This window comes from Triturus cristatus, chromosome 3_1, assembly GCF_964204655.1.
Source record: "Triturus cristatus chromosome 3_1, aTriCri1.1, whole genome shotgun sequence".
Lineage (NCBI taxonomy): Eukaryota > Metazoa > Chordata > Amphibia > Caudata > Salamandridae > Triturus > Triturus cristatus.
In genome coordinates this window covers 64,509,555-64,533,049 of record NC_140583.1, presented here as the reverse complement: position 1 = coordinate 64,533,049, position 23,495 = coordinate 64,509,555, and positions in this window count along the sequence as shown.

The window sequence follows — 23,495 nt, the reverse complement described above, 5'->3', positions numbered from 1 at the left end:
GGCGACACATTCATTCTAAACGTGGTGGCCATGCTGGAACTTTAAAACAATAATAGACTAGGTGAGATACCACTGCAAGACGAACACCTGCTGTTTTGTGTAGGTTTGTGTGATTGCTGGCATATGCTCGCTGTCTTCAGACAGCAGCTTTTTTTTCTACTTGAATTCTTTTAATTTATCTTGAATATATTGTTGAGTTTGTGTGTCTGAGGATGAATACAGGAGAGACTCAGTGGATGGATGAATAGATGCATAAGTGCAAAGATGAGTGGCAGAGTGCATGTATGATGATTTATTAAGTGCCTACAGATGTCAATGACACCAAAGGCACTTTGATATATAAGCTAGACCTATTGGCATTGCCCCTGCTTGTCATTGTACTGTGATGCTTGTCATATTCTTTCAAAAACGATATCAGCTAATTAGTTATTATTGTATTGTTTTATTCTTATATATTTAATGGATCATACCCAAAATAAATGTACTTGGCTGACTGACCTGATATGTTACTGACAGTGCCCCGGTCTTATTGTCCAGCCTGACATTTGACTGACTCTGACCCAGCTGTACCACCGGCCCTGCCAACGTCAGTGCAGATCAAGCTTCATCTCTCACCGCGGGTCCCCAGAGTGGAAAAAGTTGTGCTGTTTGCAGTTCTGGGAGGCTTGGTGATATTTTTGCTTGATGAGTGCCAAGACAAACCTAGCATTCAAGATTATTTTCATATACAAATAATTATAAACTATCAGGCGCCATCATGTGCCCCGCGAGCGAGCTAAAAATATCTTGGATAATTAAACTAGATTCCTTCTATCAGAGGGGGCAGGGTAATTTTAGCTTCTTCCCTCTCCCCAGCCCCACAGGGAATACCATGGAGAGCAGCTGGCCCTGAATGGGGGGGTGGGCGAAAGGTATGAGGTGAGGTGAGGTCTCCATGCCTAAAAGATCTAAAGTTGTCCCTTGTCAAGTGTGTCTTGCCTGATTCAGCAGTCACCACTGGCTTCCTCAATTAGAATCTCCTTAATCTTGGTCAAGGTGTAGAAATGATGAGTTGTCTTAGTCTGGTGATATCAGATTCTTTATCCACTCTGTGTAGCCTAATTCTTCTCTCCAAAGCTCATGCTTGTAGCCAACACGTGTTTCACCCAGTGATAATATAGCACCAGGATATAGCTTCCTTGTGCTGCCGCACTGTGTGCTGCCTCGCACCTACACAAGCATGCAAGGGTGTCTGCGTTACAAGCAGGATTCTTGAGAAACTAAGGCTAACTTTGTAACTCTATAACTTTGGCAAGAACCCTTTGTTATGTAAAGTATTGTGTGTCTGCTTCATGTTGTGTTCTGGTCTGGTGTGTCTGTGAAGTGTGAGTAACACATCCATTTTTTAGGTCTCGCCTAGCGATGCAGCGCTTGCACTGCACGCTATGCGAGATCTATTGTCGTCAACTTGAGTTTGGCAGGGGGACAGGAGATGTGCACTTTCTCCCGGACAGCCGATGTGCACGCTCACGGCGTCTGTTTGAGCTCCGGCCCAGACATCCGACGTGCACGCGTACGGCTTTCAGCGTTAGCACCACGCGCGCTTTCGCTTTGCTCCCACACGCGGATGCTTTCGCTTTCCCTCTCGGTCGCTCCCTCCCTGTCTCCATCAAGATGTGCGTGCGTAGACAGCATATGTGCACGTGTACACTTTCCCTCTTCCTCGCTCCCTCCCTAAGTCCATCAGGCCCCTTCTGTTGCGGATCTGCCCCTTTCCACCGGTGCCCCTTTGTTTCTCTTTTCTTTCCTTTTTATTCATTCTTGCTCCCTATGGGCCGCAAAAACAGCCTGACGCTGATGTGCTCCTGGATTATGAGAGCCAGGCCAAGCGGCTCAAGACTGTTAAACACTGCAAGCAGGCGGCCTACGTTACTCACGAGGACGACGATCGGCGAAACCACCGGGTTAGTGGTCTGGGGGTAACCGTGCCATGCACCTCCAACAAACGCTCTGGCCGAAGGTTTACTGAACACAGGGTCGCTGCTGTCGATAGCGTGGGAGGTACTGATAAGGGGAGAGGGGTAACGGAGGACTTGAGCACAGGAACACCTAGGCCGGTTATATGCATTGTACTGGCAAGTAGAAAGTAAATGTTGGGGTTCCGCTTCCATGGGGGGGGGATTATATTTCACCCTATATTAGGGTCAGACACCTGAGATGTTTGTTTATATTTGAAGATTATCTTCTGCCCCATTCTACCAAAATCACAGTTTAGTGGCAGGCACACAGCTTTTGCTGAGAAATCCGTGTCATACAAATGTGACTTCTGGGCATGTTGTGTGAAACGTGTTGAATTTTGTATTCAAGGACTCACCTGTAGGATTTTTTTTCTTTAACCAGTTTACTCTTTGGTAAAAACAATTTCAATTGCTGCCCTTTTTCGTGTCCGTTGTGGAGGGGGAAAAAGCATTCTGTGGTAAGTGATGGGCCCTCGAAAATCGTTCGTTCTCCTTTTTTGTTTGAGGAAGCTTTGGCCTGGAGATCCTTAGTTGGCATTCTCAGTTGGTAGGCAACAAATGGTGCACGTGGGTCGAATCCATTTTTTCATTAAGCACAGCCAAATTCTCTCAGCGCTTGATATTATGCATACTTTTCGCGCGACAGTTGTCTTCAGCCGTTTTGACGTAGTGGAGGCAAATGTGCTGGACCTTTTCTTATTTGACTGTATCTGGACACATACTACTGACGGTACCTTAATGCAACAGGTTTTCTTCTGGAATCTGTCCACTTATCCGTCTTTAGGAATGAGTTACAGAATCCATCTTATGAACACAGACCATGCATTTTCTATGTCACCGCGACCGACACAAATATATTCATATATGCTTTACAATCGGGATCCAGCCTACTCCTTCGTGCGTCAGTTGCATTGTTGTGAACTTTCTTCGTTGAGCTTCTTGCGTATATTTCCTTTACTTGTTATGTGTTTTGGAACAAGTTCTAGACAGATGATTTTTGAGAGGAAAGGCATACGCTTTCTGACCATGTGGATTTTTTTTTCCAAGGCCTTTCTACCATCTGGCAATCTCCATTTGCAAAGGAGATGGCAGATTTACGTCGTGTATAAAAGGTTCGTCCTGATCATGCAAATTCCAAGGCATGCTGCTAATGTATCTGGGTATATCCATATCAGCTTCTTCCTCCTCTCCCCCCCCATTTCAAAAGTTTGTTCGTAATGGTATGTTCTGGGGGCTTCTGGGAACATACTTAACATACGTCTGACTCTATGTGCAATTTTTGTCATATTGTAAAAATGGACCTAAGCTAACCTTAAATAATGTTTAAGCTTACATAAATAGATTCCCTACTATGTCGCACTCTACCTACCGCCTGTAATGTCAAGTAGGTAATACATTTCCTCATTCTTTGGAATGGATGAATGGCCCAGAACGGAACTTTGCAAACTGATCTCTCTAACACACTAATACCTGCCTGTACCACCACCCACAATCTGCCAGGCAGATATGGAAGGTCACTTAGCACTCCCATCCCCGAGGTACATGACTGTCTTTGTGTGTAGTTTATACATGTTACAGCCAACAGGGGCTTCCTTCATCGACCTAACTGAACTGTGTGCTGCAGCTTAGCTGTTGCATAATATAACAAGCATTTGCAATGCAACAGGTCTCGCATTACGCGAGTTTGAGCTATCGGGATTGTAAATGACAATACCTTTTATTTATGTTTTGGTTTTTGAAGCATATGTAAAACGCATTGTCATTTACAATGCCAATAGCTCAAACTCACGTAAATGCGAGACCTATTGCATTGCAAATGCTTGTTTCTCTTTGTGCTAGCACTGTAAAGTGGGCAGATAGCTGCATGACTGCTGTGAGAAGTTGGCCTGGTATATGATGTTCACTAGTTAAAGTGACCACCTTGTACCATGCCAAGCAACCCTTATGGTGTGGTTGTAAGTCAACCTTTTCGGACTAGCTGCCCTAGTGGTAGTGTAGGCTAAGCAGTCTTTGAGGCTAAACTCGTTAAAGCGTGTTAAGCAGGCTGTTTTACCACATGTAACCCCCCTTTATACCAATGAAAGGACACCACACAGATATATATTCAAAATATATATGTATTTATTACTCAAAGTATCCCCTAGACTCTTTAGGAGCACAGGAGCACAAATCGTTAAACAAGAAAGTATTACAATATACAGAAGTTGCACTTTATATGGATGGGCCCTGGTGGCCACTCAAACCATATACTAAAATAGTGGTATAAGTACCACGAACAGGAAAGGGAAAAGGCCTAGGGCCTCTAGAATCGCTGGGCCTACAAGGAGCTAACTTCAGTTAGTGACCAGGAGGTCCACGGGTCGCGTGTGCAGTGAGGAAAGTTACACGCGGGCTCCCATAGGTTTTCAATGGGTGCGTAAAAGTTCAAAAGTTACTGCTAGAAGGGTCTTCTGGATGGACTACGAACTTAAGACTTAAAACACAGACACTAGAGATGTTTCTCTACACTTGGGCACCGGAGTGCCAGCTTTACCTCACCCACAGGAAGCGGGTGCATAGGTCTCGAAGTGCGTCGGGTTTCGTCTATCTGTTCAATGGAGCCTGATGACAAAGATGCTGCAGGCAGTCGGTCCAGAAGAGATGCGGTGGATCCAAGGGTGGATCGGAGTTGTAGAAGTCCTGAAAGCAGAGGGGACAGTGTTCACAGTCACTAGCCAGTGACCAGCGTGGCACCAGGTAGGTACCAGGCGATGTCGGGTGCAAACAGGTGATGAGGTGTAGCTTGTCTCCGCAGCCACGTGGTCCCTGAAGGTCGACGACGTCCAGGAGTCAGTTCACTAGCTGCCCACGCAGGCTCTCGCTGTCGGTGGTGTCGGCGACTCGAAAGAAGCAAACAAGCCTTGGCAAAGGCAGGAGTCGTGGAAAGTGAAGAAAGCTTATGGTTCTGACCAGCAAGGTCAGAGGGGCTGCTCCTTTGGAGAGCAGCAGGGGCCAGTCTGGAGCAACCAGACCAGCATTGTAGTTTTCAAGTTAGGTCGCCAAGATGGCCACTAGCCAACGGGCCAGGGTCCGGTTAGGCGCGTCGAGTTGCAAAGTGCAGAGGGGCCCCACGCAGATCGTGGAGATGCTGGAGGGCTCACCTTTGGTGCAGATGCTGCTCGGATGTTGGGCTTCTCAGGTCCCAAAGCACAATTTGGAGGGAGCCTCTGTTGTCGCGCTTGCAGCTTGTCGTGGGTCTTTCAAGATGGCTGGCTCCACGTGTCTCGGTGCCTCCACGGGTTCCTTCTTTGCAGGGACTGTGGATCGGGCTGTGAGAGGTCTGGAGGTCCAGGTCTTGTTGGGCTCTGGGCTCGGGCTCCGGCGGGAGGCGGCGGCAAAGCAGACGTCGAGTTGCTGGTTGGTGCTTGCGTTAGTAGATGGTCACTCCCTGACCATAGGGGAGATTTCCTTCTGTCCTCTGTGCAGCAGAGCATCGAAGTTCCCGTCTTCTTCTTTGTAGTAAGTTGATTCCAGGATGTCTGAAGTCTTAGGACACAGCTCCTACCTTTAAGCGGATTCTAGGGGCCGGACTACCTGCTAGGTCCCTCCCTAAGGGTGGGACCAGGAAGGGGGGTGGTTACACCCCCAATCCTTTGTCCAGCTCGCCCCAGGTCCGGGGCTGGTGTGCCCCAGGACCGGTTTGAACTGGCATATGCACCGAAGCTCCTGGTGAGCCTCAGGCATGTCTGATTCCATTCAAGCCCTACCTGACCAATACACAAAATCCTGTCTGGGGTGGTGCACGCACCTCCCCTGGCAGGAAACCCTTTGTCCACGTCTCCCAAGCTGGAAGGACTCCCAGCAGCAGGAGGGCAGACTTGTGTCTGTGGTGGCAGCATCCATTTTGTGGAGCTGAGGCTATGTCTGATTTTACCCGGGTTTCAGGTACTGTACATGTCGTGTCCCTCTAGAAGGGTGGAATGCTCACCCCGTCGCCAGAATTGGCGAGGGGTTAGTATTCCAATTCGTATGACACCTTACTCGACATGTTTTGGTAAAGCCAAACCAAAGATAGCATTTAACCGCGAGGTTCATAATGCACTTAAGAGTATATGGTATGACGATACCTGGAAACGCTAGAAGGAAGTTGTTCCGACCACTGCAGACAGGCTCAGCTCATGCCAGAGCACCATCTCACATGGAACCAAGCACTCTGCCTTCAGGATTGTTAAGGCCTGCCATAGGAGTGACTTATAGGTTAACATGTGTCCCATTTAAGGTTAGGTATAGGTATACTACACCTAAGTAAGAGGTGGTTACACCAACTTACCCCAGCTGAGTGATCAGCCAGTTGTGTCAAATTGCTAGGCCAGGCCAGGGGTGGCATAATACATGCTTCAGCCCCTAGTAGGCCTTAGATACATGTGATCGTGGGGATGTGGCGGGCTGGAATAACAGACGAGGAGGCCAGATATAGTGGGCTATAGTGCGTTTCTTTAATATACACAAGTTCCAGTATAGGGTTGAGAGTCACGGGTAACGGGGTGATGGTTCTCGTCTCGGTCGTCGTTGTTGGGGTTTCTGGTACGCTTCCCGCTCTTGGCACTCTTCGGCGGTGGTAGACCGGGGTAGGTGTTCCTCGGAGGACCGAAAGAGAAACAAACAGAGGAGCCGTCAGTCCTGCAGGGATTCTGCGGAAGATACCGTCCCCCGAGACCCACAATGTGATGAAGAGGAAACGGACCGTGAGGGGGGGGGAAAGAAATGGGTCGAGGATGAAAAAGGACAAGACTGAGGGTGCTCGGAAAGGGTTTGTGAGAAATAGGACTTATAGTGTAAACAGTGCTGTATAGTATTTACAAGGGGGTTGGACGTGACTGTAGAAGTGAGGGAGTCTATATACAAGGAGGCTTCTATGGTTTTACACAGCGTACCTAGCGAGCTAGAATATGGGGGAAGGTACTCACACGCTCCGCCGTAACTCTCCTTTGAGTTACGGCCGCTCTTCAGCTACCTCCGGAGGACTCCACCAGTCTTCCGACCATTCCTCGAGGTCCCCACTTCCGTCTTCTCCTTCCTCCGTATCGCCAGTCGAGAGTTCCTGCCACGATCTTCCGACTCCTTCGTTCTTCTCAATTCCGTCTTTTCTGTGGTCGTCCACCGGGGAGGGGGAGGGACTTCCGGGGTACCGGTCGAATCCTTCTGGTCTGTCGTCACATCGGATTGGACCCTGTAAGAGAGAGAGGGGCGGGGTCGTCGTTGTCACGGACTCTTTGGAGATCATATCGTTTGGCGTGTCCGGGAAGGGAGAACTCCGTAAAGGAGGTAATCCGGGTGGTGCACGGGAGGGTTTAGGGTTCGGGGAAAAGGGTCCCTCACAATACACCAATGCCCTGGGTACCTAGTGTACACTGGTACAGGGGGCTCACAGGGTGATCTAGTTCCAATTGGTTATGCACCTAGAGTGCATTGTGTCAATTAAGTAGAGAGAACAGCAGGCTGGGGGTCTGATTAGCAGGCCCACAGCCTCAATATGTCAAAAACCAGTGAAGCAAAAAGCAAAAATTTGGGGTGACCATAGGATAGCAGACCCTACTCTCCTACACAACCCCCCCCCACAAACGCAGGGACATTAAACTAGCCTTGACCAGTCTCGTCTTCATGTCCTAAGTGGAAGTACCTGGAGAGACCATCTGCATTCCCATGGTCTGTACCTGGCCGGTGCTCCACTGTAAAGTCCGTCCCCTGTAGGGAAATGGACCACCTAAGCAGTTTGGGGTTTTCACCCTTCATCTGATTTAGCCACAAGAGGGGCTTATGGTCGGTCTGAATCTTGAAGTGAGTGCCAAACAAGTATGGCCTCAGCTTCTTCAGGGCCCACACCACAGCAAAGGCCTCCCTCTCAATAGCTGACAATTCTTCTCTCTGGGGGTCAACCTTCTGCTAATAAAAGCAATGGGTTGGTCTTGACCATCTACATTAAGTTGTGACAGCACAGCTCCCACACCCAACTCAGAAGCATCTGTTTGGACAATAAACTATTTGGAGTAGTCAGGACTTTTCAGGATAGGTGCAGAGCACATGGCCTTCTTCAGGTCATCAAATGCCTTTTGATAGCTTACTGTCCACTGAACCTTTTTGGGCATCTTCTTGGATGTCAGATCATTAAGAGGAGTCACAATGGACCCATAGTTCTTAACAAACTTCCTGTAGTACCCAGTCAAGCCCAAGAAAGCTCGAACTTGAGTCTGGGTGGTTGGAGGAGACCAGTCCTTGATGGATTGTATCTTGCTCTCCAGTGGTTGAACTTGGCCTCCACCTACAAGGTGGCCCAAATACACAACCTTACTCTGCCCTATCTGGCACATAGTAGCCTTGATAGTGAGGCCTGCCTTTTGCAGAGCCTCAAGTACCTTCTTCAGGTGGATCAGGTGATCCTCCCAGGTGGAGCTAAAGACAGCAATGTCATCAAGATATGCTGCACAAAAGTCATCCAACCCAGTAAGGACTTGATTCACCAACCTTTGGAAGGTGGCAGGTGCATTCTTCAGACCAAAGGGCATCACCAAAAATTGATAATGCCCACCTGGGGTTGAAAATGCTGTTTTGGCCTTAGACTCCTCAGCTAATCTGATTTGCCAATAGCCAGCTGTCAAATCAAATGTGCTTAAAAACTTAGCAGAAGCCAGTTTTTCTATGAGCTCATTTGCCCTTGGAATAGGATGTGCATCTGTCCTAGTGACAGCATTGAGTCCTCTGTAATCCACACAGAACCTCATCTCTCTCATCATCTCAAGGTTGTCTGTAAAGTTTGTTCTTTACAGGGAGACTGTCACCAGTGTCCACCACTTGGGTACACCAGTCAGTTTGACTAGGTATCAGTGAGAACATATGTTGAAATGATTGTAGAACTTGTCTACATTCAATCTGCTGATGCTCAGTGAGGTTGCCTCCAAGGGTCACTCCTTCAACTGAACCATCCTCAGGGTTCTGAGACAACAGGTCTGGGAGAGGGTCACTCTCTTCCTCCTGTCCCTCATCTGTAGCCATGAGCAAGCCCATGTCTGCCCTGTCAACATATGCTTTTAACCTGTTAACATGGAGTACCCTGTGGGGACTCCTGGGAGTTCCTAGGTCCACCAAGTAGGTAACCTTTCCCTTCTTTTCCAGGATTGTATGGGGTCCAGACGATTTGTCTTGGAGTGCTGCTGGGGCCACTGGCTCCAACACCCGTACCTTCTGTCCTGGCTGAAACTCAACCAAGACAGCCTTTTGGTCATGCCAAGCTTTCTGTAAGGCCTGGCTTGCCTCAAGGTTTTTGGATGCCTTCTCCATATACTCAGCCATCCTGGAGCGGAGACCAAGTACATAGTCCACTATGTCTTGTTTAGGCTTTTTGAGAGGTAACTCCCTTCCTTCCTTCACTAAACACAGTGGGCCTCTCACAGGGTGCCCAAACAACAATTCAAAGGGGCTGTAGCCAACTCCTTTTTGTGGGACCTCTCTGTAAGCAAACAGAAGGCAGGGTAGAAGGATGTCCCATCTTCGCCTGAGCTTTTCAGGTAATCCTTTGATCATACCCTTTAGGGTCTTGTTGAATCTCTCAACAAGCCCATTGCATTGTGGGTGATAAGGGGTGGTGAACTTGTAGTTGACACCACATTCCTTCCACATAGCTGTCAAGTATCCTGACATGAAGTTGGTACCTCTGTCAGAAACCACCTCCTTAGGAAACCCCACTCTGGAGAATACTCCTAGCAGGGCCCTGGCCACAACAGGAGCTGTAGTGGTCCTAAGGGGAATTGCCTCTGGATACCTGGTGGCATGATCCACTACCACCAGTATAAATCTGTGCCCAGATGCAGTGGGGGGATCCATGGGACCCACTATATCTATCCCCACTCTTTCAAAGGGGAGACCCACCACAGGTAGTGGTATCAGGGGGGCCTTTGTTGTGCCACCTGATTTGCCACTGGCTTGGCAGGTCACACTGGAGCGACAAAACTCCTTGGTATCTTCATGCATGTGAGGCCAGTGAAAGTGAGGGACAAGCCTGTCCCAAGTCTTGTTCTGGCCTAAGTGACCTGCTAGAGGAATATCATGGGCCAAGGTAAGAAGGAAGCCCCTAAATTGCAGAGGTATAACCAACCTCCTGGTTGCACCAGGTGTTGGGTCTCTAGCCTCTGAATAAAGGAGCCCATCATCCCAATACACTTTATGGGTACCTTGAGCATTCCCAGCAGCCTCAGCAGCAGCCAGCTGTCTGAGGGGTTCAAGAGATGGACAGGATAACTGAGCCTGCCCCAAGTCAGCCCTGGAAGGTCCCCCTGTCCCCAGAAACTCAACCTGATCAGGTTCAGGCTCTTCAGGGACAGTTCCTTCAGGGTTCTCAAGATCATCCTCCTGGGAAGACTGATCCTCACTTGGAGGCAGGGGTGAAGGCACAGCCTTAACCCTCCTGTTCTTCTTCTTGGTAGGTGCTTGGTCCATTGTTCCAGGATCCAAGACCTGTGGTTCAGTAAGGCACGTTTTAGCCTGTGACCTGGTCACAGCAAGGACATGTGGTGATATACCTAACATCTCTGCATGTGTCCTGTACTCCACTTCTGACCATAGAGAACTCTCTAGGTCATTGCCCAACAAACATTCTACTGGGAGGTCTGCACTAACCACAACCCTTTTGAGGCCAGTTACCCCTCCCCATGAGAAGTTAACAATAGCCACACTATGAGAAGTAGTGGCATTGCTGGCATTGGTCACCAGGTAATTCTCACCTGGTATGTATTGTCCAGGGTCCACAAAGCCTGGTGTCACCATAGTGACACTGGCACATGTGCCCCTGTAGGCTTGAGCCACTTTTGCATTTATTAAAGGAGTCTGTCTGTACTTGCCCAGGTTACTGGGGCTCACAGTCAGGGACAAATCCATGTCCCCATCACAGATCAAGACTGCCTGTGTCAGGGTTCTGTCTAAGTCAGAATCTCTTTCAGTTCCCATAGTGATTCCCACTACACCCTTTGTCTGGGGACCAACACTGCTAACAGTAGTACTGGGAGCAGGTGCCTTAGGGGCAACAGTGTTGGGAGCTCCACCCTTCTTACAATCACTAGTCCAGTGAGTTGTATTCTTGCAAGATTTGCACCAGGGTTTCTTTGGACCTTCTTTCTTCTTCCCTTTAGCTTGTTGGGACCCACCCTCGTTAGTACTAGTTTGGGGTCCTGTTGAAGACTTCTGGTCTTTGGATTTCTGATCTCCACCCTTTTGATCTGTTTTCTTCTGATCACCCCCTTGGACCTGGTTCTGGTTCTTTTGCTTAACCCTGGTTCTGACCCATTTGTCTGCCTTCTTTCCCAATTCTTGGGGAGAGGTCAGATCTGAGTCAACCAAGTGTTGATGCAGTTGCTGGTTCTGACAGTTATTTAAAATCTGTTCTCTCATCATCAAATTGTACAATCCTGTATAATCAGATACCTTACTTCCCAGCAACCAACCCTCCAAAGCCTTAGTGGCACATTCAATGTATTCAGACCAGTCCTGAGTCTGTGTCTTCTGGGTATCTCTGAACATTAACCTGTACTGTTCAGTGGTTAAGCCTAACCCATCAACCAGGACACTCTTCAGGGCTCTGTAGTTTCTGACATCCTCCTCCCTAACAGTGAGGAGTCTATCTCTGCCTCTACCTTCAAAGGAGAGCCATAAGATTGCTGCCCACTGGTCTTCAGGAACCTGCTGCACTTTGCAGGCTCTCTCAAGAGCAGTCATCCATTTGTGGATGTCATCCCCACTTTTGTAGGGGGGCACAACCTTGGACAGGTTCCTATTGTCAAAGACCCTATCTTTGTCCTTAGGGACAATGCTGCCACCAGTGGGTATAGACCCACTCTCTCTAGGTTGCCTAGCCTTGTTCAGTTTCTCTTCCATCAGGGCTACTTCTAGCTCCTGTCTCCTGATCCTCAGCTGGGCTTCCGGCATTCTGGCCTCATGCTCCCTCCTCTGAGGGCTGGTCATCCTTCTTCTGGAGTGACCTTGAGAGCCTTTAGAGGCATGAGAAGCATTAGAGTCACCTGAGTGATTCCTCTGCCTCCCAAGCCCCTGGTTAAGTCCACTAGGGAGATCCAATGGGGTGACCCCATTGTCAGTCTCAAGTAGCCTTAAGTTAGCTGGGCCACGTATAACACTTGGCACTGGGCTAGTTCTCCCTTCATCCCCACTACCATCTGTAGCAGTACCCTTATCACTTTCATCCTCTGTAGTGTGATTCTCATCTAAGGGGTGACTATTGGAAAGGGGTACTTCAGTAGCATCTTCAGAAGGGGGGCCTCCTGTTCCAGTCCCTAAGAGGCCTAACTGGGAGGCTTTGTTGAGAGCTCTCTGATCTTCATCAGCTGGTAAGAGTTCTCTGAGTTCAGCAGAGGTAGGGTTCCTGGGCTGTTTAAGGCCCCTGATATTTGCCAACTGCCTGAGCTCATTTTGATTTAGGGTAGCAAAGATGGTTGGTGCCCTCTGGGGGTCACTCTCGACAGAGATGGGTACATTGGACCCCTCTGCCCCAGCCATTGCTCTTAAGTGTGGGTGGGTGTGTTGCAACTACCTACACTTGGGTTTTCCTACTAAACCTATCTAGTAGTTGTAGTCAGGGTGTGCTACTCCCTTTGCTCTACAACAACTAAGTTCAGTAGAACTTAAGTATATCTAATCTTGTTTTATATGTACCTACAGGTACCTATGTGATCTTCCAATTGGTAACAAAGAGATTACAATGGTAAAACACAGCAAGCTCAAATCCAACCGCTGCTCACCAATGTGAGAAGTTGGCCTGGTATATGATGTTCACTAGTTAAAGTGACCACCTTGTACCATGCCAAGCAACCCTTATGGTGTGGTTGTAAGTTAACCTTTTCGGACTAGCTGCCCTAGTGGTAGCGTAGGCTAACCAGTCTTTGAGGCTAAACTCGTTAAAGCGTGTTAAACAGGCTGTTTTACCACATGTAACCCCCCTTTATACCAATGAAAGGACACCACACAGATATATATTCAGAATATATATGTATTTATTACTCAAAGTATCCCTTAGACTCTTTAGGAGCACAGGAGCACAAATCGTTAAACAAGAAAGTATTACAATATACAGAAGTTGCACTTTATCTGGATGGGCCCTGGTGGCCACTCAAACCATATACTAAAATAGTGGTATAAGTACCACGAACAGGAAAGGGAAAAGGCCTAGGGCCTCTAGAAACGCTGGGCCTACAAGGAGCTAACTTCAGTTAGTGACCAGGAGGTCCACGGGTCGCGTGTGCAGTGAGGAAAGTTACACGCGGGCTCCCATAGGTTTTCAATGGGTGCGTAAAAGTTCAAAAGTTACTGCTAGAAGGGTCTTCTGGATGGACTACGAACTTAAGACTTAAAACACAGACACTAGAGATGTTTCTCTACACTTGGGCACCGGAGTGCCAGCTTTACCTCACCCACAGGAAGCGGGTGCATAGGTCTCGAAGTGCGTCGGGTTTCGTCTATCTGTTCAATGGAGCCTGATGACAAAGATGCTGCAGGCGGTCGGTCCAGAAGAGATGCGGTGGATCCAAGGGTGGATCGGAGTTGTAGAAGACCTGAAAGCAGAGGGGACAGTGTTCACAGTCACTAGCCAGTGACCAGCGTGGCACCAGGTAGGTACCAGGCGATGTCGGGTGCAAACAGGTGATGAGGTGTAGCTTGTCTCCGCAGCCACGTGGTCGCTGAAGGTCGACGATGTCCAGGAGTCGGTTTGCGAGCTGCCCACGCAGGCTCTCGCTGTCGGCGGTGTCGGCGACTCGAAAGAAGCAAACAAGCCTTGGCAAAGGCAGGAGTCGTGGAAAGTGAAGAAAGCTGATGGTTCTGACCAGCAAGGTAAGAGGGGCTGCTCCTTTGGAGAGCAGCAGGGACCAGTCTGGAGCAACCAGACCAGCATCGTAGTTTTCAAGTTAGGTCGCCAAGATGGCCACTAGCCAACGGGCCAGGGTCCAGTTAGGCGCGTCGAATTGCAAAGTGCAGAGGGGCCCCACGCAGATCGTGGAGATGCTGGAGGGCTCACCTTTGGTGCAGATGCTGCTCGGATGTTGGGCTTCTCAGGTCCCAAAGCACAACTTGGAGGGAGCCTCTGTTGTCGCGCTTGCAGCTTGTCGTGGGTCTTTCAAGATGGCTGGCTCCACGTGTCTCGGTGCCTCCATGGGTTCCTTCTTTTCAGGGACTGAGGATCGGGCTGTGAGAGGTCTGGAGGTCCAGGTCTTGTTGGGCTCTGGGCTCGGGCTCCGGCGGGAGGTGGCGGCAAAGCAGACGTCGAGTTGCTGGTTGGTGCTTGCGTTAGCAAGATGGTCACTCCCTGACCATAGGGGAGATTTCCTTCTGTCCTCTGTGCAGCAGAGTGTCGAAGTTCCCGTCTTCTTCTTTGTAGTAAGTTGATTCCAGGATGTCTGAAGTCTTAGGACACAGCTCCTACCATTAAGCGGATTCTAGGGGCCGGACTACCTGCTAGGTCCCTCCCTAAGGGTGGGACCAGGAAGGGGGGTGGTTACACCCCCAATCCTTTGTCCAGCTCGCCCCAGGTCCGGGCTGGTGTGCCCCAGGACCGGTTTGAACTGGCATATGCACCGAGGCTCCTGGTGAGCCTCAGGCATGTCTGATTCCATTCAAGCCCTACCTGACCAATACACAAAATCCTGTCTGGGGTGGTGCACGCACCTCCCCTGGCAGGAAACCCTTTGTCCACGTTTACCAAGCTGGAAGGACTCCCAGCAGCAGGAGGGCAGACTTGTGTCTGTGGTGGCAGCATCCATTTTGTGGAGCTGAGGCTATGTCTGATTTTACCCGGGTTTCAGGTACTGTACATGTCGTGTCCCTCTAGAAGGGTGGAATGCTAACCCTGTCGCCAGAATTGGCGAGGGGTTAGTATTCCAATTCGTATGACACCTTAGTCGACATGTTTTGGTAAAGCCAAACCAAAGATAGCATTTAACCGCGAGGTTCATAATGCACTTAAGAGTATATGGTATGACGATACCTGGAAACGCTAGAAGGAAGTTGTTCCGACCACTGCAGACAGGCTCAGCTCATGCCAGAGCACCATCTCACATGGAACCAAGCACTCTGCCTTCAGGATTGTTAAGGCCTGCCATAGGAGTGACTTATAGGTTAACATGTGTCCCATTTAAGGTTAGGTATAGGTATACTACACCTAAGTAAGAGGTGGTTACACCAACTTACCCCAGCTGAGTGATCAACCAGTTGTGTCAAATTGCTAGGCCAGGCCAGGGGTGGCATAATACATGCTTCAGCCCCTGGTAGGCCTTAGATACACCAATGCCCTGGGTACCTAGTGTACACTGGTACAGGGGGCTCACAGGGTGATCTAGTTCCAATTGGTTATGCACCTAGAGTGCATAGTGTCAATTTAGTAGAGAGAACAGCAGGCTGGGGGTCTGATTAGCAGGCCCACAGCCTCAATATGTCAAAAACCAGTGAAGCAAAAAGCAAAAATTTGGGGTGACCATAGGATAGCAGACCCTACTCTCCTACAACTGCGAAACTCACACTTTTCCAAAACAATAATGTACATGCAACTGCATTCTTGCGGCGACACAGAGTGAACATTCTCTGTCATACGAACATACGATGAAGACCACACTGTGCTTAAACACACCCTATGCCAAACTTCTGTGCCTCATCAGGGGTAAAAAGCACTATAGAAATGAAACTATAACTAACACAAGGGGCAACTGTGACCAGCGCCGCCATACATTTAGGATGTAAAGCAATGGATTTACACCCTGCCCTTTCTCTAACTTTTGCAGGTTTTTTTCATCCCTGCTTTCTTGCTTTGTCACTGATCGAGTATTTGTTTCTCCTTCTTTCCCCCTTTTGCGTTTTATCTTTCGTGCTCTGGGTGAAAGTCTGATGAGCAAAAACATGTGCCACTCCCAAAAAATGAGTTCTAGTGGCCTCACCTGCAACCATCAGCACAAACTAAGCACTGCGAACACCCTCTTTGAATTGTGCTACATGTGCGCCGGCAGGATCGGTATTACAGAAGGGGCTGTGAAAGCGTCCGTTGCTCCTTATATAATCCCAAAGAGCCCCGGGCTGTAGAAAGCGTGCACGTAACCATGTTGTACAGCCCTGGGCACTATGTGTACTACAACCCACCAGACCAGCTTGGCTCTCAGTGCCTGGATACCCTCGCAGGTGAATAGTAGCACTTTATAAATCCGGTTTGAATGATTGCTTGACTCATCGTGAACACACGGAGGGGCTTATTTATGAGCCCTTGCGTCACTTTTGCACCTCCAGTGCGTCACTTTTTGTGACGCACCAGTGGCATAAAAAATGCACCATGTTGTGACTTATTTGCAAAGTGACGCCTCTAAGTAGAGGCGTCACTTTGTAAACCCCTGCGCCACATTATACCTGCGCCAGGTATAATGTACGCAGGGTGGGTGTTCCGACGCAAGTAAGCCTCGTAGAAGTGACGCAGTGAAATATATGAGATTTCACTGCGTCACTTCTAGGACGCAAATGCGTCAATATCTTATGCCTGTCTCACAGCAGTCGTAAGACTGACGCAGCCACATTGAAATGGGACTTGCCCATGTCAAATGACCCATTGCTGAAGTTGCGTCACTTTTGTGACACACTCCAGCAATGCGTCATTTTTGCGCCAACAGATATGTCAGAAATACTGACGTATCTGTAGCTCCTTGCGACCTGATGCGTCATATTGTAAATATGACGCATCGAGCATGTTGCAAGGAGGGCACAATGAAAAGTGACGCATCGCTGTTTTCACACAGCGATGCGTCACTTTTCATAAATGAGGCCTGGATTCTTTTTGAATCTCAAGAGTAATATCTGAAACTATGAAACAAAAATAGACTGGAATCCAGGAAATAAAGTTCCCGCCAAACTACCCGACTAGAGTTTTCAGTGGCAGCTTATACATTGTGAAACTACTTACCTGAAGCCTTAGGGTCAAGATGTTCTCCCCCAATCTAGGAAAAATCTCAAAACTCTTTTGTTCTTCTGTATAAACATGCACAACCTTCCCACCTAGCTATTCCCCCGGGAACCCTTTCCTCAGTAACACAGAACTGCATACTTTCCTCATGCCTCTATCTATGACCATGTTTTCTTCTTCTTCTTTGCACCCACAACTCAGTTTGAAGCTTTACCCCCCAATTTATTTGTGAAGATAAATATTTCTCGAGTGTGGTTATTATGTAAAGCGTCTTGACACCCATCTTGGGTGTAGCAGCACTATATGTAACACTAAAAGAAAATATGCTTAATATCAGTGGTTTATCTGGCGCTGGATTCCAGATCTGCATAAGACCCATGAGCCCCCCTGAGGAGAAGGGTGGCTGGTACAGGGTGCTAGGCTGAAGGCCGGGCAGAGGCCTGCATTGAAAGACGTGAGCCGGGCCACCTGGGTGTCCGGGTGATAGGGGAGCGCAACGTTCTCTAAACGGTGCAAAATGTTTTAAGGCTTTTGCCAATACCACATCTTTATGGAGGTGGTGAACTTTTATACAAAGAAAATGGCAAGGTAAAGATAACACAAAAAGAATGTTTTGCGAGTTAAACTGCCATTTGTTTGGGAGTAAGAACGTTTTGAGGGGAAATCCCCACAGAATTTTGGTTTCGCCTGAATTTGAACCCACAGATCACGTTTAGCACTTGTAACAAATTTTGTAACTGCGTAAAAGTATCTGCATTTGTAAAGGATTATTGGCGGATGGAGTTAGTAATTTGCACATCTTTCTGGATGGTTAGAGGGGTTAGACGTCCCTCCCTGGGTAAGGATGGGGGCTTCGAGGGGGCTTCAGCCACTGCGCCATCTCTCTGCATACAAGAAGGTTATGGAGTTCGTGTGGTTGTTCTGAGACAAAACTAGTAAAGGTGTTCAGAAGAGACACAGAAAGTACAGCGCCCAGATACCCGTACGGGGACAGTGTTGCGCTTTACACATGCTGATTGATTGACTATCGGCTTGGAGCGAGTCAGGGTAAAGCCGGAGACCTCTCAGCGGTTAATTGGCAGAATTAAGCTCGGAAAAGGAGCTGGCTCAAATCAAAAGACCTGCAGCTAGCATTGACCACAATATTCTCTGATTCTACCAACCACGTCACACCAGCGTAGCTTTTCTTAAGGATCCCGTGACATTTTAAAACTCAGACCTGTCAGTTTTAATGAAAGGTTTTCCAACACGCAAAGCAGACCCTGTTAGGCATAATGCAGTGATATAAAAACACCTTTCAAATGAGAAGCAACATTCATAAAAGTATTTAAGCAAAGTCAAATACAAGAACAAACTTATCAAGGTTTTGCATCGCCCTTGAGTCACGCGAGGGGAGTAGGGCCACGCAAAACCAAGACTTAGTTTTACCAAGCCACGCAATTAATCAATTAAGTGGATTTATATAGTGCGGCTAATCACCCAGGAGGGTATCTAGGCGCTTGAGGGTCTTGATGGTTCAGGTGCCTCAGTCTTGAATGCGCTCTGGAACACCTGTAGAGAGGTGGGGTCTGTAGCTGCACACGGAGGTCGTTCCAGGATTTTGCCGTAAGGTTGGAGAAGGACCATTCCGCGCTGTTGCTTGGGTGGATGCGGGGGATGTGGGGGAGTGAGAGGGAGGTGGAGCGTAGTGTCTGCTAGGGTGGTGGAAATCCAAGTGATGCTCAATGTAGCCTAGTCGTTGGTTGTGCAGGGCTTTCTAGGCGTGCATCATCTGCTTGAATTGGCATCTCTTCTGTACGAGGAGCCATTGGAGTTTTCTGAGGTGGGGTGCTGTGGGTCCGTCTGAGGAGGCCGAGGATGAGTCTGGCAGCGGAGCTCTGTATTGTCTGGAGTCTCTGTAGAAGGTGTGTGGTGATCCCAGCATACAGTGCGTTTCCATAGTCCAATCTGTTGGTGATTAGGACCTGAGTGACGATACGCCTTGTTTTCAGGGGGAGCCATTTGAAGATTTTACGTAACATGTGAAGTATGCAAAAGCAGGCAGAGGCAACTGCGTTGATCTGGGACTTCATGGTCAGTTTGCTGTCCAGTATTATGCAGATATTTCTGGTGTGGTCGGTCGGTTTGGTGGATGGTCCTAGTTCCAAGGGCCACCAGGAGTCGTTCCAAGGGGGTGCTGTTATTGCTGAAGACCAGCACTTCCGTTTCATCCATGTTGAACTTCAGGCACTTGTATTTCATCCAGTTGGTGATGCCCATCATGCACCTGTGAAAGTTAGTTCTTGTGTTTGCTGGATCTTCTGAGAGTGAGAGGATGAGCTGGGTGTCATCTGTGTAGGATATGATGTGCATTCTCTGGGATCTGATGATGGTGGCCAATGGGGTCATGTAGGTGTTGAAGAGGGTGGGGCTGTGGGAGGATCCCTGAAGGACACCGCAGATGAAGTCCTTGGGTTCGGAGGTTACTGGAGATCGGCGGGCCTTTGTGTTCTTCCAGTGAGGAACGAGGCGATCCACTTGAGTACATTGCCTTTCGATACCGATGTGACGCAGACTTTTCATCTGGGTGTCATGAGATATGGTGTCAAAGGCTGCTGAGAGGTTGAGGAGGATCAGAGATGCTGTTTCTCCTCGGTTGAGGAGGGCTCTGATGTCATCGGTGGCTGCGATTAAGGCAGTTGCGGTGCTGTTGCTGGCACAGATTCCAGATTGGGAGGTGTCAAGGAGAAGGTTCTGCTCTAGATATTTCCTGAGATGTCGGTTGATGGCTTTTTCCAGTACTTTGGCGGGGGAAGGAAGAAGGGAGATGTGACAGATAAATATGTGGCTTGGTAAAACTGGAGTAACACATGGCAGTGCAAGTTGCGGCCTTGCTTTACTCTGCCCTGGAAAGGCATTCCATGGGTGGACATGGGTATTTCTAAACATCCACCCATGGATTTTGGCTCATTCCCAATTTACCAAGAGAGGTAAATCTGGGAATGTGTCAAAATGCTACACTTTTGGAAGCACACTTAAAAGGAGGGAAATGCCTCTGAGGATCGGTTTTGTGTGCAGGAAGTCGCCCTTCCTCTACAAAAACAATCCTGCCTACAATGCAAGCACCCTTGCACCATGACACAAGAGGGACTGCGTTTGTGCAAGGCAGGACATTACGCACCATCGCAAAGGTAGTACAGGAATGTGTCATATAATGTTAAATAGGGTGCATTGCTGCCCACTCCCTTTCACACACCACAGCAAGGTGTTTTGCTGCGTTACGACAACGTTTGATAAATCAGGCCCATGGTTCTGACGCACAGCTGCAGTTTATTTGGGGCCAGTTTTACTAACATTTCAGGCAACACAGCGCAGTAAGGCAACAGAAATGGGCCACATTTACAAAGCTGTGGCACATTTCTGCTGCTTCCTTGTGCTATTGCACTATGTGCTGCCTAGCACCAACACAACCATGCAAGGGTGTCAGTGTTACAGGCATGTTTGTTTTTGTGCAGGAATGGACAACTTCCTGCACAAAAACAATCCTTAAAGGCATTTTTTAATTTTTTCTATGTGTGATGCCAAATGCATCACACATAGAATAAGGAATTAATGAGGAGAGATAAAGATGTTACTCTTTGAAAATCTGGGACTGTGCCAAAATCCATGGGTGGTTGCGTCGGAACACCCATACTCCACCCATGAAACACCTCTTTGCCACAAGGTAATGAAAGTCAGCGAAATGCGCTGCCTTTCATCACCTTAAATTTACCAAACCACACAGAGCAACGCAAGATGGCTGTGCATGACTTAGTAAATCCCACTTAAGGGCTTTCATCCCCTTGTGTGAAGCAAGGGCAACGCACCCCTTAGTAAATGTATCCCTTGGTGTTTTTTGGAGCCCAGATTTATTTTGTAAGAGACCAGCTTGAAAAGACCTGCCCCATATATTTTGTTTATAAGAAAGCAACTTCATAAGGTCTGGCCCTGCATGTTGTGTGTGCATTTTTCCAGACAAACGGTAGCAGCAGCAAAGTGTTTCATCCGAATACTTTACTTATTTGGCCAACATGCCACCCTAGAGCTGCCCCGAAGCACTGAACACGCAAGCAAGGTTGTTGATATGTGCATGTAGCAGCTTCACTGAAGTTGTATTTGTTTCGATGCAGTGCAGAGCACTACATGCCATGGTTGTTTGTGAGTGTAAACTCTTCAACACAACAAGTTATGTTAAAGTTAGTTACAGCTATGCAAAGCTTGGTAGACAAGTTGCTTCTAGCTTCGACTCATTATCACTGGATTCAAATGTTCCTTACTCCCTCATCTATGTCCTCCTGCTCCCAGTCCTGACTAAATGAAGCATTTCCTTCTCCAACACCCCATCAGCCACGCTATAGGATCTCCAGTCCCATCTATTAAAGTCTTTCTTCTCTTTTCACACACGAGGAGTAGAAGAGCGTCCCTCCCCCACCACACCTCCTGTATTTTTTTTTTTAGTCACCTGACAGTCTGCCAAGCAAGTTGTTGATCATATTTTTATGTTTGTTTACATGTATTTTAATGTCCATATGTGCAAATTAGCACTTCACGTCAGCTGAACTGCATTGCCTGGTTATTGGCAGATATCTTCAACCAGACTCCCAGCTCATGTGCTGGGCTGGGGCGCAGAGCTTGTGGTACGTGGTGACCAGGCTATCTGAGAGCTGCAATGCAATGGGCGCGGGGAGGTGATAGTGGGTGCCTATTTATCATGAGAATTCTTGAGGTAATGAGAAATCTGACAGGGCTTCTCCCTATTTAAGAGACACTGCCTTAGCATGTGCAATCACTCTTTGGCTATAATAGAGGGGGAAGGAGAGCGGGCCAGGAAGGTGAAGCCTGACCATAAAGGGACCACGGTAACGCGCCCGAAGGGCGCTGGGAGCACATGGGCAGGTGCGCAGCCGCAGCCAATGAAACCCACTTGTGAGATTGCTCAGACTGGTTTGGAGTGATCAATCCCGAGGAGAAGCCATGTTCCAGCAGAAGGCCAAATGATTACTACTCACTCAGACGATTATCTTAGGTCCTTTTAGTTCCCATACTTTTAAGCTTACTAAGGGGGTGCCGCGGGGCTCTTGTTTGAGTCCTACACTGTTTAATGTTCATGTGGCTCCCCTTGCCAAGATTATTAGGGTATATGGTTTCACTCCCTATTCGTATGCTGACGACACACAACTACTGCTGTCTTTTGATAAGGATACGGAATTCGTTGATCAACGCTTCGCGGAGGGCATGCTGGCCATATCTGACTGGATGACAGAAAATTTCCTTCAGCTTAATGCACCTAAGACTAAGATCCTTTTGTTTGGCTCTGCTCAATCCATTTGGTCCCCAAATTAGTGGCCCACAGCGTTGGGCCCCGCTCCTATTCCATCTCAGGTGGCAAAATATTTAGAGATCCGTCTGGATAACTCTCTGACCATGAAAGATCAAGTCATGACCACAACAGGGACCTGCTACTACACTCTGAGTTACGTGCACAGAGTGTTTCAGTGGCTGCCCTTATCTATTCGCCGTACCCTGATTCAGGCTTTGGTTATCAGCCGACTTGATTATTGCAATGCTCTTCTAGCATCTGCAAATGAATGTCTTTTGAATAGCCTGCGGACAGTCCAGAATGTAGCCACACGTCTGGCTCTCAAAATGCCCCCGCGCACCTCCTCTAGGCCTCTGCTGAGACAGCTTCACTGGCTGTTTATTCACCAGAGAATTAAATTTGAACTCTGCTGCCTTGCACATAAATCACTTTATGGCAGGTGTCCCAGCTATTTGGCAGATAAAATTAAATCTTATCGTCCGAACAGCCTTCTTAGATCAGAAGGGAAAGGGCTGCTTGTGGTCCCCCGCTACAGGAAATTATGAGCAGGAGGCAGAACTTCCGCTCACCTGGCTCCAAAATAATGGAACACTCTGCCCGAGGACCTGCACAAATGTCCCAGTCTCCTCCGATTCAGGAAACTCCTGAAGACAGAATTATTCCGGGACTGATTTGGGCTGAATCTGTACCTTGTCTTCTCTGTAGCACGGAGATACCCCTTTGGGGTTGATTCCGGCGCTTTTTGAATTCCTTTACAAAATTACAAATCTAGAGGCCAGCGGGACAACGGTCATTGCTGATCACGAACGTTGTCTCATCCGCCCACACCTACCTGGATGTGGTCATTGCAGCCACCGCAACATGAGGACTCGGGCATTTAGCGGAGGCAACACGATTAACCGGCATCAATAACACAGTAGGGCAGCCGGTAGGCCGTCGGATGGGAAGAAGTGCCAGAACAGTATCCTTGGAATGCCTCACGGCAGGGACACTGAGGGGGAAAGGAAGAGCCAAAAACACGGGATAGCCGCAGATCTGACACGGCACTTGCAGCCTGAGTATGGCCAGAGAGGGCCACAGATGTCTCACATCAGTAGCAGGGGAAGCCTAGAAACTTCAACGCATTACCCTAGGGGACCTTCGCTTCCGTGGGACAGACTGGAACTGAGCCAGAGGGTGCTGCCAAAGAAGATAT